We start from the raw sequence: 12,500 nt of genomic DNA, 5'->3' as shown, positions 1-12,500 counted from the left end.
CAAAGGCCAATCAGGACGCAGAGGAGCAGCTTTAAAGTGTTCTGCATGCGTGCTCCACACAGCAGACCGCCTGCACACAGCCTCTGCCTCAATCTTATACCTTTTCATAAAAGTCTTTCCTGCTCTTTAACTCTGTTCAGCCTCTGTTATTAAAGTCGAGTCACGTCTGTATGTTTACGGAGACATTTCAAAGATCTCGTATCAGCAGAGACATTGGTGGCATTTCGTTCTCCCACCTGTCACACTGAGAAACCTTCATGCCTGTAGCTTATTTATGTGCATCAACAATCACAGCTCCTCCTCTTCATCAGTTGTAAACTGACTAAGTTCACACATTAATCAATGGTTTGTATATTCACCATCATGAAGCTGGCCTCACGGCCCATTGTTAGTCAGCGCTGCTAGTTTCAGTCGACGTGCAAACGTCCTGTTGGGGAAGCCTGCAGTCAGCTGAGACTGAGGAAGCCGGATGAAACCCACTCACTGAAAGTGAAACATCCAGACAAACAGAGCTGACTTCCTGAGACTGAGATCACATCCTGTGTGACGATAGCAAAGCTCAACTGTTGATCAGATGCTAAACTCTGGTTATAAACAGAGGAGCGCCTGGGGAAGCCTCTGCTCTTAGATTTAAGGACGTTCAAAGACAGAACGAAGACAAGCAGGAGTCAGTGTAATGGACACGCCCATCATTGGCACCGTAGCTGTTCTATTTTTTGTTTCTGTCAGGAAGTGACCATATTTGGACAAGAGGGTTTAGTGCTAAGTTATCAGCTAATGCTTGCTAGCTTAATTGTTACAGACTTTATGGGAGCATCACAAAGACTCAGATACCTGCTGATTAGTGCTCAGTAACAAATAACCATGGGCAGCCTTTTTGGGCGCTCTGTTAGTGCAGTGACCTCACAGCAGGTTACATGATGTCATTAAGCGTGCTCCAAAAGGCTGCAAGGCCAGACATCGCAGGGGGCCAAGATGGCGGCGCTGTGAACGGTCTGCTACAGAACTCGCTCTGTCTTAAAACTCCTTTAAAAGCAACAAAGCGAACTCTAAGGTGCACACTTATAGCTGCATGTGACGGCAAAAAACCTGGGCTCAAATAAGAGAGCTCTTATCACTCCTACTTCCTCCCCGTCAAAACCTTCTGGTAAGTGAAGTGACACGGCAGAAAGCATTATTAAGACGCTCAAGATGGCTATCAAAGAGCAAGGAGCTAACATCGAGAAGAGTATTAGCGACCTGAAGGTTACTACTAACTTTATCTCAGGGAGCTAAAAGGAAAAGTGTCTCGTACTGAAGGGTGGATAAAGCAGAAGAGAAAATTCAAACACTGCAAAACAAAGTGTCTCGGTATAAACCAAGATGGAACCTGCGACTTCACGGGCTACCTGAAGAAGAAGGAGAGAACGTACGCAGTAAGGTTATTGAAATCTGCCAAAACATGGATCCTGACCACCGTGAAAAGTTCCCGGAGGTGCTTGATTCAGTCCACAGGATCGGTCAACGATGTGAGTCCTCTTCTGCGCCGCTGTACCACGCCATAATCTTCCAATTTACCATGAGACACTTTCGAGACATCATCTGGAAGGCGGCGAAGCGATCTGACTACCTGAAGACAAGAAAGCTCCATTTCAAAGGGGATCTGTCCCCGAGGACCGAGAGCTATGGCCACAGGGGGAGAAAGCACGTAAGGAGGGGAAATTGAAAGCAGAGCCCGTGCGTTCATGAACAGAAATCCACTGATTCCCTTTCAGTCCTGTTTGCAGATGTGCCTCAAGGTCTCTTTTCCTTATTGTTCTAAAGATTTATGGTATGCTGTTGCTGCTAAAACGTTTTGTGAAGCACTTTGTTAGACAGAGTAGTTCTGCTCTCTCTGAAGCTTACACACTCTTCTCAGGGTAAAAAGTTAATTTACTTTTCAAAATTTCATCTTTATCCTTTATTTCTTTTAATGCTCGAGGACTAAGAGACAATACCAGTACAGCTAGCTCCTGTGTTCACTGAGATATTCAACATCTCTTTATCTCAGTCGGTGATCCCCACATGCTTCAAAGAGTCCATCATTGTTCCTGTCCCGAAGAAACCCCACCCTGCTTCTCTCAATGACTATCGCCCTGTAGCCCTCACCTCAGTAGTGATGAAGTGCTTTGAACGCCTGGTCAGAGACTTCATCATTTCTTCACTACCAGACACACTGGACCCACTACAGTTCGCTTACCGTCCAAATCGTTCCACAGACGATGCCATCTCTCATCTCCTCCACACATCACTCACTCACTTGGACACTAGAAGGGGGAATTATGTTAAAATGCTCTTCATAGACTACAGCTCTGCATTTAACACCATAATTCCCTCCACACTCACCACCAAGCTGGAGCATCTGGGACTCAGCTCATCTATGTGTCAGTGGATCTCCAACTTCCTAACTGGCAGACCACAGGCAGTAAGGATGGGCGGACATGTCTCAGCCTCCACCACTCTCAGCACTGGAGCCCCCCAGGGGTGTGTTCTGAGCCCCCTGCTGTACTCTTTGTACACATATGACTGTGTGGCCACTACCAGCTCCACCACCATCATCAAGTTTGCTGACGACACCGTCGTGGTGGGCCTGATCTCTGATAACAACGAGACGGCCTACCTGAAGGAGATTAGGAATCTGGAGAACTGGTGTCAGAGGAACAACCTCCTTCTAAACGTCAGTAAGACAAAGGAGCTGATAGTGGACTTCAGCACTAAGCAGGAGAGGAACTACCAGACCCCCGTCATCAACGAGTGCCCAGTGGAGAGAGTGGACAGCTTCAAATACCTCGGAGTTCACATCACGCAGGACCTGTCATGGACCACAGATATAGTTTTTTTTGGATTTTTATAAAGTTTCAACTCCATGTTCAGAGCACTTGATATTTTTGGTTTTGGAAATATGTTTAAAAAATCCATTCAAACTTTGTAAGCAGATGCAAACAGCTCAAACTCTCGTATGGTACAAGGAAAAGATCTGATATCAACCGTGGGATCCGTCGAGGTTGCCCGATTGCTGCAGATCTTTTCCTTCTTCCTATGCAGTTACTCTCTATTCATGTTAAAAACAGCAGTGTACTGGGTCTCTGTTGCTGGCAGAGCATTATCTATTACTCAGCTGAGAGATGACACAACACTTTGTTTAAAGGATAAATATCAAGTTGATGAAGCTCTCAAAGTCGTCAATAATTCCTCAGTAGCTTCTCTTAAGCTCAACATTCCAAAATGTGAACGTCTCCCTGTCACATTCTGCACAGATCCTATTATATCAGGTGCTCCTGTTAAAGATAAGGTTAAATATCTTGGTATTATCATTCAAAAACACAGATTATCTGAAAATTTCGACCCTCTCATAACTGCAATACAACAAAGATTTAATCTCCCATCACTGGGAGATCCTTGGCAGCCAAAGCTGAAGCCTCTCCAGACTTACTTATGCAGCTGTGGCGCTTCATGTTTCCAGAGAATTATGCGGAAAAACTGATAAAATATTATTAAACTTCATTTGGAAAAGAGAAACAAATGTAATGATAAACAGTTTGTGTTCTGGTGCCTAAATTATTTAGATTTCACTTCCCTAAATGCGTCTTTTAAAATCAAATGGATCAAACTTTTTAAAAATCCCAGTTCAATTTGGAATTTTATTACCAAACACATCTTTAACTCACTTGGAGGAGTGAATGCACTTTCTGCTACGATGCAATTACAATATCTCTAATTTAAACTCTCACAGTCAGCTCTGCTCATCTTGGTTAATCATACGCTCTCACAACTTTTCTCCCCATAAATATCTCATTTGGAACAATCAGGATATGACATTTAAGAACAAATCATTATATATTCAGAGATGGTTGATAGAAATATTTTAGTTGTGAGTCAGTTACTGAACGCTAATGGTCAATTATTTTCTTATAAGGACTTTTTGTCTGTTTATGATTTTCCTGTCGCTCCAAGAGAACATGCTGTCGTTTTTGATGCGATACCGGGTGAGGTGGGAAGGTTGTTGGTTTCTGCTCCTAAAGGCAGAAACTGTATTAACTAACTCCTGCTAGCATGTACATCGGTAACATCTGTCCTTTAATGAGTGATAAAGCCACAAATCAATGTATTAGACAAATCATTCAAAGAGATGTTGTTTCCAGACCTGCAGCTGTATTTTACTGGGACAATATTTACAATGACATAGACTGAAAAACACTTGGATTCTATCAAGGAAATTTATCATCACTACTAAGGTCAGAGACGTTACTCTTAAGTTGATCCAGAGAGGTTGTCTGGTAAAGCCAGATCTGGTTAAATGTAAGAAAAATATTGATACTCTTTGTACGGTTTGCAGAGGAAACAGTATGTCAGGTATTTTGGGAATGCACGCATACACGTGTACTCTGGATTGATCTAAATAATTTTATAAACACCAAAATTGATCCCTCGTGTAACCTGAAGTTTCAACATATTCTCTTTGGCCTCTCACATACCGACAAAATAATTCCAGGAAAAAGATATATTATCAATCTTCTGATTATTTCTGCCAAATTTCACATTCATTGTACTAAATTTTCTGAGCAGCGTCCAAACATATTTGCTTTTAAAGCCTTGTTTTTCAGTTATCTAGAGAATCTAAAGAACAGCAATGACTCCACAGCATGTAAAACACAAGAGCTGTGTCGAGCGTGCAGTTTCACTTGTTGTTCATTCGAGCACCTCTTTCTTTTTTAGTCGCTCATTTCTCTGTTTGTTTTCTCCTAAAGTATACTTTTTTTGTTTACGTCCTTGTATTTGTATACATGACTTGTAAAAGATACTGCAAGCTGTGAAATTTTTCATACCCTTTCTATAACGACTGTATATTTGTTGTTCATTTGTTCAAGTAAAGAAAGGCCCAGACGTCAGCTCAGGTGAAGCAGACAGCTACGGCCACCTGGGTAGGTGGGCTTAAAAAATCAGTTTTAACTAGAATATTCTGATTAATTAAATCCTGAAATCAGTCTTTAAATATAAATGTGTTTTATATTTAAACATTTAAAATATAAATGTTTTGCCAGAATTGTCCAAATCTCAAGTTAAGGCTCACAAAACCATTTCAACAACCAGCAAACAGCTAAAACAGCAAATGAGCAAAGAGCAGGTAAACAGATTCCACAAAGACGTAAACACAGAGCGTGGATCGTTCACGCCACGCCCACAGACACGCCCACAGACACGCCGTTAAATAACCCTAACTGACTGAATCAGCAGCAAAAGAAGGTCCGAACTAGGCTGCATGTTTGATAAACATCGTCAGTGATTCCCTCTGACTTTGGCTGTTTTGCTTCCACCATGATAGCGTCACACTTCCTGCACAGCTTTCTCTCTCTTAGTGTGTATTATGTAGCGCTGTGTGCAGTTTTATATTCAGCGCTTTTTTGTTTTTAAATGACCTCTGACAGCAAAGCCTCGGTTCTGCTGTTCAGACTGAACAAATGTAAACTTTTACAAACGATTGCTCAGCCGTGTCTGTAATCAAACCTCTGTGACGCTGCTTCCCTTCAGCAGCATCGGGTCATGTTCACATGTTGAGTCGTGGTTTTCTTCAGTTTTTCTTCTACTGCAGAATATTTTAAGGTTATCTGCTTCAAAAAGCCAAAACAGGAAAACCTGCTTGATGTTTTATCATGATCCACAGAGCCCAAACAGTCTGTGTAATGTAAACATTTAAAATGGGAGTCGATGTGACTGACTCACTGCTGCTTCTGCTGGAAGCTAGAAGAACTGCAACTTTTGGAGCTTGTTGAAATCTCCCAATTCTTTTAATCTTTGGGCTGAAGGAAGGACAGTACTCGGTGTGTAAATGCTCAATCAACAATCATTTATTTCCATACAATTCAACACTTAAGAGCATTAGAACGTCCGGACGGGAGAGATGCTTGCAGAGGGTCACAGCATGTCTCAAAATGGTGAAGGGTTACTCAGCTTCTTATAGCCTCTATTGGCCCCCACCTAGTCGTAAAAGCCTAAACATTCACATTCTTTCTCTGTTACGGCGCCCAAGTTATGACCTCGGCTCCCTGTCTTTCTGCTCTCTGTAAAGGTGGGGGTCTGGAATGTGGTCTGTCTCCCCTGTCCTAGACACCAAGTCTCCTGCATACAACCTTTCTTTTCATGATTCAGCAGTAAAACATGTCAAGAACACAGTGTGAGACATTCACAGCAGATCAAGGATACAGAGTGATGCACATTTATCTAATGAACTACAAAATGAATATGTTCTTTTAACCCAAAAGTATAATGAGAACTAAACTACATACACAGCACACCATCTAAACTAAAGGAAATTATATGGCCTACAGCAGGTAACATAATTCAACTACTTTAACTACAGATATAAGATAACATATGATAACAGAATAATCTCACAAGCTCCAGCTTAATTTTTCAGTCTTGAAGGTTGATGCATATTTAGCGTATAAACTTGGACGGACGTGATTAATAACCTGACTGAACAAAGGCGAGACAGAAAACAAGAGCAAAGAAATTAAACTATCAACAGGAAGCTTCAAAAACCAAAAATCCAACACCGTGAAAGAGGTGGTGTTTGAGCGTGTTTATCATCCCCAACATCAGGTGAATGGAATCATTACAATGAACACATCAAAGCTCCAAACAACACAAGAGACGTTTCAGTTTGCAGATGATATCTTTGACCTCCTTTTCTTCCTCCTCCTTCTCCCTGAGGCTTTTATAAACTCATCATCCTTTCTCTCATCTTCTTTCTATCTGTCAAATAACCTCAAGCCCTCTGAGCTCTCCAATCCCTGGGTCCTGAGTATACCTGGTAAACTTTAATTAAAATGGATTTACACCCTCATACACACCGCGAAAATTCAATGAGCACGGTGCCACAAACTGGCAGCTGTGTGCATTCACAGCTTCCTATCACGTGCAGCGTGCACTTTAGACTTTAGAGGATTCGGCCTGTAAACCAGCAAACAACCTCAAAAGCTGCTGTTGCTCTTCCCCGTAACCGCTGCCCCACAGAAACCACTCGGTTATATGCGTTCAAACTGTGTGGCTTCAGCAGTAGACTCTAAATTAATGTGTTTAACTTGGTGTTGATAAGCTTGTTGAAGAGCTGCAGAGTGCTCCTCCAGGTGTGCAGGGACTGGTTGAATGATCGTTTATTTTGAGCACATGTGGACAGGAAGAATAATATTGTCCTCTCGGACACTGGTTCTCAAACTTTTCACAGCAACAACACCTCATAAAATAAATGGCTCTTGAAGTACCATCCTAATGACCGACATTAAAGTGCAGTAGTATAGGCCTGTTTAACACCACATACAGTTTACACAAGACACTTTTATTTCTTATATGAATGTTATTTATTGTAAATGTCATAAACAGGATGTGACACGTGATAATAATAACAACTGTACTGCATCAAAACATTGACAGCAGGTGGGATAGCCAATCTTTAAGTGCTGATGTATGAACCCTGGATGACTCCAAACTACTCTGCATTTATTAAGGCTGTTGTGTTGTTTACATTCATTTTAAAGCTCAGCTTTTAAACCCTTATGATGTAGCTACAGCCCATGCCGCAGTATATTAATGACTAACCTCATATTGTGGATGACGGCAGATTCCTCTTCAGTCACGTCTTCCTCCGACAGTTGCTGGTGTGACCTCGCCAACTCCCCGCTGCTGGCTGCAAAGGATTCGCTGAAGAAGCGGATCGCATTCAACTGGCTACCAGGAGGAAATTCTGTTGTCTTCTAGATAAATAACTTCTGATCCAGCTCAGTGCCACTCCCCTTGTCCCAGAAAACTGCAGTTTATTTAATAGTATTGAGAGATTAACTGTATCAAATACTTTCTTAAAATCAATCAATATTCAGACTGCAGATTGATTTATGTCCAGTGCATTTGTTGTTGGTTCCATTGTTTCAAGTTTTGCCAAAGAAGATTAAGTCTCTGAATCCATACTGACTTTGGTTTATTAAATCATATTTAAGACTCTTTCTAGTTGAATTTTCATTTTATTTGGAAATCCATCCATCCATTTGCTTCCACTTATCCTTTTCAGGGTCGCGGGGGGCGCTGGAGCCTATCCCAGCGGTCATAGAGCGAGAGGCGGGGTACACCCTGGACAGGTCGCCAGTCTGTCGCAGAGCCAACAGACAGGGACAGACAACCATTCGCACTCACTTTCATTCACACCTAGTGACAATTTGGATTAATCAATTAACCTATCCCTACAAGCTGCATGTCTTTGGACGGTGGGAGGGAGCCGGAGTACCCGGAGGGAACCCACGCAAACACGGGGAGAACATGCAAACTCCACACAGAAAGACCCCGGCCTGATGGAGGAATTGAACTCAGGACCTTCTTGCTGTGCGGCAACAGTGCTAACCACCGTGCCACCGTGCTGCCCTTTATTTGGAAATGAACCACTTAAAACAGAAGAGTTGCAAATATTGCAGTGTCAGCGGGTTTGGTTGAAGGCGGCCATTAAAGTGTGAATTTGATTATCAGACTAACATTGGTTGCAGAGAATGACTGCTGATGGAAATACAAGCACGTCTCATGAAAGGTGAACAATGAAGACTGGACTGAAGACTGATTACAGATTGGACAAAAAGTCTGTAATGAGTATGGGGTGGTTCAGCCTTTTGCTCTCATGCCCAAACTGAAAACTGCTTTTTAAGTTGGACCAGAAGAACACAACAGCTTCACCTCCATCAGGTAGAGGTTCACTGTCTTTACAATGAAATACAAGTACAACAACATACGTACATGAAAATCCTACAGCCTGTGGATCCCAGCAGGGCACCACAGCGGGACAGTCCTCTAACAGATGCAGAGATGTTAAAGTCCAAGATTGGACAGATACTGCAGGTAGCAAGACAGAGCTGACCCGACATCGTGTGTGGCATTTCCCTCTTGGCATCTAACGCAAAACATGCAACTATCCAAACAATGCACAAATAAAGACTCTGATGTGGCAACTGAAAGAATGAAAGGACTAAAACCTGGAAAACAACAGTCATAACATCCGTCTGCACAGGTTTACTGGTGCTTGTATCGTGAGACTGTCTCTTGTAAGAAGGCTTGCACAGGCGAACGAGAGGAAAGCGGTCGCTGCCATGTTTTGGGGGAGAGTGTCAACCACTTTGGTGGAAGGCAGCCATTAAAGTGTGAATTTGAATGTCAATAGTGTGATTATTGCAACACCCACAACCTCCCATCCTCAGTCAGACATGGTGGAAGTGGAGAAGTGTTTCCATAGCAACCTAACCAAATGACAGATCGTGTTGTCAGAGGCTAACAGACGCTTGCTCGTTTGGTCACTTCCTGCTGTGGCTTTTCTTCTGTCCTTTGCACGCTCATTCTGCCTTACCAGAGGTCCAGATGTTGAGCCAAGATGACTCATCACTAACTCCATGATGGTGCCATGGCCAAGGCTCAGAGTGCTGGTGGACACGTTTAGCTTCTCTGGTGTATTTCTGCACAGCCTGTTACAACAAGAGCGTACCGCTCGGACAGCTTGTTGGGCGTATTCACACTGAAGTGTATGCAAGGCTCTCCAGAGAGTGGTGTGTGTGTGTGTGTGTGTGTGTGTGTGTGTGTGTGTGTGTGTGTGTGTGTGTGTGTGTGTGTGTGTGTGTGTGTGTGTAAATGTGTGTGAAAGCTCTTAAACAGCTGATTTACAATGTGGCACTCTGATCAAAGCCGCATGTAATCACACGGGTCTCCATTGTTATGCTAATTTAGCTGTGTGCGCGCATGTGTGTGTTTTCACTCTTACTGTTGACTTTGTGTTTCTTTTGTATTCCAGCATTTTATCTATGCATATCGTTTTATCACTGTGTGTGTGTGTGTGTGTGTGTGTGTGTGTTCCTGTCTAGCTATCTTTGTGAGGACCGAAAGCTGCATTCTACTATACTTGTGAGAACAGTCACTTGTGAGGACACACTCACGGTCCTCACAAGTCTGAAGCCTTTTTGAGGCTCAAAGTGTGGTTCTAGTGTCAGGGTTACAGTTAGGCGTTCATTTTTGATGGTTAGGGTAAGCGGCTGGGGAATGCATTATGTCAATGAGATGTCCTCACTAAGACAAGAAAACGAGTGTGTGTGTGTGTGTCCTAAATGAGTCTGAAAGGCGCTCAGAGAGCGGTTTTCGCCCCTCAGAGGTTACTTTCGTTTTAATTGGCTCAGTGCTTTTCCTACTGCTTGTTTAGGTAATCAAAGATCTCCCAGGAGGCCTGCAGAGCAGCTCTCTGGAACGCTGCAGCCCTCAGACAAAAACATTTTATAAGGCTTTTCAGCAAAGATTGAACGAGTCCAGCGAGGGAAATAATTATCCTCTGCTGAATTTGTAAGTTTACTCACAAAGATAAGAACAGTCTCTGTTTTTATGGTCGCCTCATTGTAATGCAGAGGCAGAAAATCCACAGGAAAGCAGAAAACATCAAAGTTCTTAATTGATTTGTCATTTGTTATTGAGTGAAATGATTGTTTGATCCCACTGGTTGTATGCAGATTACAGTCAGTATTTCAGTTGAAGATTAAAGATCATGATCCCGTCGTGTGTGCATAAAGCACGCCTGTCTATAAAATCCATTCCAGCCTCTCCACCACCGTGGTCGAGACCACAGAGCTGTCAAAGGACATCATGGACAGGACTGGAGACCTGCACCATGCTGAATGGGCTGTAAGACCATCAGCAAGCAGTTTGGTGTGAAGGTGAATTAATATTTGGAAGTGGAAGAAATATTTAGCTCTCAATCTGGAGCTCCAACCGAATCTGGCCTCATGGGGTGAGGATGATCATTAAAAAAGTGGTGGATTAGCCCAAAACTGAAAGCAGCTGGGACCACAGTCTCCAGGAACGCCTTTGGTAACGGACTACTCTGTAATGAACTGAAATCTTCATGCAGGTACATGTGCAGGCCCGTCTGAAGTTGGCAGTCAACATCTAATCGATTCAGGAGAGCTGTGGTCTGAGACCAAAACCGAGCTCTTTGGGATCATTTCTCCTGAGTATGACCCAAACGGCAGCATTCCCACAGTCAGGCACGGAGGTGGAAACATTATGCTGTGGACTAGGGGTGGGTTTTTATAATCGATTTATCGATTAAAATTGATTCTGGCTTGGATAACGTGATATCGATTCATTAAAATCCTGAATTGATTTTTTAATATTAATTTATTTTGCCTGAAACGCCAGAATCTCAGGTTAAACCTCACAAAATTTCAACAACCACCAAACAGCTAAGACAGTAAATAAGAGCAGGAACACGGGTCCTGCACAAAGACGTAAACACAAAGCGCCTTTCTCATCCGACTGCACGGACACGGTCGGGGCTGAAAGCCGACAGCTCGCTGATTCTGATGTTTCGGCGGGTCGAGCTTTGTGTTTACGCCCTTTTTGCGCCGATTCTGAAGCTGCAGGTTTAATTTCTCTCCAAACAATATTGACCGAACCAGCAGCAAAAGAAGATCCAAACTACGCTTCACATAAACATCGTCATGATTTCACTCTGACTTTTGCTGTTTTGCTTCCACCACACTTCATGCACAGCTCCCTCTCTCTCTCTGTACTTCAAGAACAGTTTCCCGTCTAAAAATCTGTTTTCTGCATTATTCGCTTGCTTGTTACGCACAAGTCTACTGTTGTTTACAGGCTGTCAGCCGCTGTTTTTTTTCCTTTTACTTACTTCCAAACAGAAAGCCTCATTTCTTCCGTTCAACAGGTTTCTGAACAAATGTAAACTTTTGGAAATTATGCAAAACGCTCAGCCGTGTCTCTAATAAAACCGCTGTAACTTCAGAGGTGATGTTCATGTGTTCATTAATGATTTTCTTTCATTTTTGATGTACTGCAGAATATTTTTATAAAATCCAGGCCAGGAAAATCACCTTCATGTTTTATCTGTGTTTTATCTTCAGCTACTTTGACACAAAGGCCTCGCTGTGATGCTCACACCTTGGATAAAGTCTGGAAAGTGTCAGCTTCCTTTTTATAGATACAAAAATATGTAAATGTACAGATCTGAATTATAATATTTCTGACTGTCAAAATTTCCCAGATTCAAATCGAATTGAATCGATTCAAGACCTTGTGAATCGGAAACGAATCGATTCTAGAAATCAGTGACGATACCCAGCCCTACTGTGGACTGTTTTTCTGCTGAGGGTACAAGACGCCTCTCTTGCAGTGACCCACTGTGTCTTTATTGTGTCTTTAATAGCTGAGTCAGTGGGGAAAGTGGATGACTCGCAGGCGTGTATATGTCTATATTTGTAAATATAAATTATATATATATATATATATATATATATATATATATCCATCCATCCATTCACTTCCGCTTATCCTTTTCAGGGTCGCGGGGGTGCTGGAGCCTATCCCAGCTGTCATGGGGCGAGAGGCGGGGTACACCCTGGACAGGTCGCCAGTCTGTCACAAGGCTAACACACAGGGACAAACAACCATTCGCACTC

This window comes from Rhamphochromis sp. 'chilingali' (genome assembly GCF_963969265.1).
Source record: "Rhamphochromis sp. 'chilingali' genome assembly, chromosome: 12".
In the NCBI taxonomy this organism is placed as follows: domain Eukaryota; kingdom Metazoa; phylum Chordata; class Actinopteri; order Cichliformes; family Cichlidae; genus Rhamphochromis; species Rhamphochromis sp. 'chilingali'.
This window is presented reverse-complemented; position numbering follows the sequence as displayed.